Source organism: Canis lupus, chromosome 16 (assembly GCF_011100685.1).
Source record: "Canis lupus familiaris isolate Mischka breed German Shepherd chromosome 16, alternate assembly UU_Cfam_GSD_1.0, whole genome shotgun sequence".
NCBI classification, from domain to species: Eukaryota; Metazoa; Chordata; class Mammalia; order Carnivora; family Canidae; genus Canis; species Canis lupus.
Genome location: NC_049237.1, coordinates 20498523 through 20503608, shown reverse-complemented (window position 1 = coordinate 20503608; position 5086 = coordinate 20498523).

Genomic DNA, 5086 nt, shown 5'->3' with positions numbered 1-5086 from the left:
AAAAAATAAATAAGAAGAAGAAAAAACATAAACTTAGAAACTCCAGTGGCCACAGTCTCCCACTCCCACCCCCACCCCCGCCACTGCTGTTGGGTGGGCCAACCTTTCATTCCTGGAAGCAGCTGGACCAAGAACCGCGGGCACTAAAGGCAGACACTTCCTGCAACAGAGTAGAGGTCTGAGAGCCTCCTCACTGGGAAGACGAGGAAGGCCCTCAGACAAGAGGAGACCTCCCCAGAGAAAGGCTTGGTTAATATTATCAGGTTGGTACAGGAGAGCGAGGTGCTATCTCACGGAGCCAAAGAATGGATCTTGTGGACACAGGAGCGTGAGCAAAGTGACAGACCTTCATTATGCAGAGACACAGAGACAGCTCTCAGGAGGGAGAGGGCCCCACACGGTTGCCACCGGGGGCTTTTAGGGTCAGCTCTCTTTGAAAGCCAACCAGGGAACCCAAACATTATATGCTGATATCACCACTGAGTAGGGACTGGTGATAACATCTTCAATGGCTTACTTCTTCTTTGGCATCTGGTTGTACTTTGTCCCTCACACATGACTGTCATACAAAGACACCCTCCCCACCCACACCTGGGGCAGTGTGGTTTAGAGTGTTCCCTTATCTCTGGTGTCCTTATGCCTTGACATTGGGGGGATTTCTGTGAGCCTGATCATACAACCCCCACCTATCTCACCCTCCCAGGCCTCAGGCCTATCTGTCCCTCACCCACAACCAAAGCCAGTGGACAGGAAGATGCTGGAGAGACAAGCAATAGGTAAAGGAGTTCCTTCTCAGAGGAGGTCTCAGGTGCAGGACGATTAACCTTGGAAAAGAGGGACTGACATCTGTTCCTTCAAAGCAGCCAGGAATGAGGAAAGGTGGACACAGAGGTGGGACTCCTGGTGACGGCAGGCAGGGGACAATCATCACGGGTGCTGGGGGCACCAGACCGAGGAACAGGCGTGACAGTCGGGCAGTAGAGAAGTTCCCTGGTATTCTGGAAGGAAACAGGAATAGAGAGGAACTCAGTGGGTCTTGAAGCGCTCATACTGCCATGTGTCTGGGCCAGCTGGTTTTTCAGGGGCGGGAGAGAGCAAGGACTAACCCAGAGGCCAGGGAAGGAAAGCCAGCTGCCAAGTGGTGGCCACAGTGGTGTGACACCTGAATTTACTCCGTGCCCTGAAGAGACTGGGTGCTGGGATCGAGTCCCACATCGGCCTTCCTGCATGGAGCCTGTTTCTCCCTCTGCCTGTGTCCCTGCCTCTCTCTGTGTGTCTCTCATGAATTAAAAAGAAAAAAAAGACATATTGCTAACTGGAAAAAAGCCAAAAGAGTGGCCAGTGTGTATGCCCTGCTACCTTTTGTGTGAAAAAGGAAAGGAAGAACCAGAGCTCCAGTTGGCTTAGGGAGCTCTGAGATCAAACCCTAAACATAGGGGACAGGGGTGGGGGAGGGAGGGACCAAGGATGGTAATGAGACTTCTTCCTGAACGTTTTCTCTAGTTACACTGTTAAACTAGTGAACATATCACCTATTGAAACTTTTCCAAAACCATTTTAAAAATAAAACATTAACGGGATAGATCTGTATGTAACCACAGGAGCTCCAACACACATTGTCTAGCTCAGAACAGAATGTACCATATGATGCCATTGTGTACAAGGAGTATATGGGGGGCAGCCCGGGTGGCTCAGCAGTTTAGCTCTGCCTTCAGCCCAGGGTGTGATCCTGGAGACCCAGGATCGAGTCCCACATGGGGCTCCCTGCATGGAGCCTGCTTCTCCCTCTGCCTGTGTCTCTGCCTCTCTCTCTGTGACTATCATTAAAAAAAAAAAAAAAAAATGTGGGTGAGATGTGAAGCTGGTTGCTGATGCTTATTGTCTGAGTCCTGTACTGTGGGAAGGTACCCACATGGAGTCAGTAGGCCCAGGAAAAGAGGAGCTGAGTAATCTTCTCGTGAGGAGTCCTGCATGTGGTCATGCTAAGTATTAGCTGGAGGTGGTTGCGTATTTCCTGATACTTTTTTTTTTTAAGATTGTATTTATTTATTCATGAGAAACACACACACACACACACACACACACACAGAGAGAGAGAGAGAGAGAGAGAGAGGCAGAGACACAGGCAGAGGGAGAAGCAGGCTCCATGCAGGGAGCCCGACGGGTAACTCAATCCCGGGACTCCAGGATCACGCCCTGGGCCGAAGTGGCCGCTGAGCCACCTGGGCTGCCTGCCTCATGACACTTTACTGAGGGTGTCACACTCTCCTCATTAATTGAGCAGAAAAGTTGAAGACAAAACATGGAAAGGACTAGCTTCCACAAAGCCAGCACACTTCTCCCCGCTCAGACACCACAGCACACAGCGTCACCCCTGCACCTAGAAAAGTTGGAGCCAAAAAAAAAAAAAAAGAAAAGAAAAGAAAAGAAAAGAAAAGAAAAGAAAAGAAAAGAAAAGAAAAGAAAAGAAAAGAAAAGAAAAGAAAAGTTGGAGCCCCTGACAATGACCAGGACGCGTGGTGCCATGGAAGGCCTTCCAGGGGTTCTGCTCCTGGCTCAGACGACCTGCTCATCACGACACAGACTAGTATTAAATATGGATAATAGTAAGTGCTTGTCACAAATCGATTCTATATATTCAGCATTTCTATAAAATGGATATAGAAACTACACACCCGGGGATCCCTGGGTGGCGCAGCGGTTTGGCGCCTGCCTTTGGCCCAGGGCGCGATCCTGGAGACCCGGGATCGAGTCCCACGTCGGGCTCCCGGTGCATGGAGCCTGCTTCTCCCTCTGCCTCTCTCTCTCTCTCTCTCTCTCTCTCTCTCTGTGTGTGTGACTATCATAAATAATAAATAAAAAAAGAAAGAAAGAAACTACACACCCCAACATCTAGAAACAAAACAACAAAAGAAAAGCACACTGCTAAAATTTCTCTGTAGGTTTTTTTTTTTTTAATTTATTCATGATAGAGAGAGAGAAAGAGGCAGAGACACAGGCAGAGGGAAAAGCAGGCTCCATGCAGGGATCCCAACATGGGACTCGATCCCAGTACTCCAGGATCGCACTCTGGGCCAAAGGCAGGCACTAAACCGCTGAGCCACCCAGGGATCCCTCTCTGTAGGTTCTTATTAATTCCAATTGCTTTCTTTGATCCCTGTGTGCTAATACCACAGCAGTCACATCACCAAACCACGCATTCGAGGAATTCAGGTGGTGAAAATGTCCATTAATTGCTTCATTATTTGGTTCATCTTGCTAAGTGGTTGGCCTGCACACTATGTGCAGCTACAGTGACATTCTCAGAAGATGTACCATATTTATACATTGGAGTGCCTTGAAGACCTAGACGTCAATTTGAAACAGAAGACTTCTGGAAAACAATACAAGGAAAGTCTTTAAGACTTTCATCAGCAGAGATTGTGCAGGACACTAAAAGCATCTGTCATAAAAGAAAAAAAGATATTTTGGACTTTATTAAAATTTAAAACTTTTGTTCAGAAACCTCTTATGAAAAAATTAAGAAAACAAACCAGTTGCTGAGAAGTCCACCTCCAGGAGAAAAATCCACATTGTTTCCCACCTCATGCCCACTGGGACAGCTATCAAAAAACCAGAAAGTGGGTGTTGGTGGGGCCGTGGGGAGAGCCGACCCCTTGTGCATTGGGTGGGAATGGGCAATGGGAGTAGCTGCTGTGGAAAACAGGAACCTCCTCCCAAAAAAAGTTAAAAATAGAATTACCCTGTGAGGGATCCCTGGGTGGTGCAGCGGTTTGGTGCCTGCCTTTGGCCCAGGGCGCGATCCTGGAGACCCGGGATCTAATCCCACATCGGGCTCCCGGTGCATGGAGCCTGCTTCTCCCTCTGCCTGTGTCTCTGCCTCTCTCTCTCTCTGTGACTATCATAAATAAATAAAAATTTTAAAAAAATTTATAAAAAAAAATAAATAAATAAATAAAAGAATTACCCTGTGACCCAGCCATTGCACTTCTGGGTGCGAACCCAGCGAATGGAAGTCAGGCTCTCTGGGATCCCTGGGTGGCGCAGCAGTTTGGCGCCTGCCTTTGGCCCAGGGCGCGATCCTGGAGACCCGGGATCGAATCCCACATCGGGCTCCCTGCATGGAGCCTGCTTCTCCCTCTGCCTGTGTCTCTGCCTCTCTCTCTCTCTCTCTCTCTCTCTGTGACTATCATAAATAAATAAAAATTAAAAAAAAAAAAAAAAGCCATCCAGGGCAGCCCGGGTGGCTCAGCGGTTTAGAGCCACCTTCAGCCCAGGGCGTGATCTTGGAGACCTCGGATCTAGTCTCATGTCAGGCTCCCTGCATGGAGCCTGCTTCTCCCTCTGCCTGTGTCTCTGCCTCTCTCTCTCTCTCTCTCTCTCTCTCTCTCTCTGTGACTATCATGAATAAATAAATAAAATCTTTAAAAAAAAAAAAAAAGAAGTCAGGCTCTCGACGAGTAATGTGCACATCCATGTTCATGCAACAATGGTCACAGTAGCCAAGACGGGGGAGCAACCCAAGCGTCCACTGACACATAAATAGAGAAGCAAAAGTGGTCCATCTGTACGATGGAATCTGGGATCCCTGGGTGGCTCAGCAGCTTAGCACCTGCCTTTGGCCCAGGGTGTGATACTGGAGTCCCGGGACAGAGTCCCACTCAGGCTCCCTGCATGGAGCCTGCTTCTCCCTCTGCCTGTGTCTCTGCCTCTCTCTCTCTGTCTCCCATGAGTAAATAAATAAAATCTTTAAAAAAAGAAAAGAAAAGAAAGGAAGAAAATCCTGCAGCATGCTACGGTACAGATGAAATTCACAGACTTTGTGCTCAGTGAAACAAAACGACAAATACTCTATGATTTCACTTCTACGAGGTCCCTGGAGCCATCAGATCCCCAGAGACAGAGAGTAGAGGGTGGGCCCCGGGGGGCTTGGGGAGAGGATGGAGTTAGTGTTTCATGGGAACAGAGTTTCAGTTTTACAAGATGGAAAGAGTCCTGGAGCTGGTGGTGGTGATGGTTGCACAGCAAGGGGATGTATTTAATGCTGCTGAGCTGTAGGCTTCAAAATGGTTAAAATGGAAAAAAA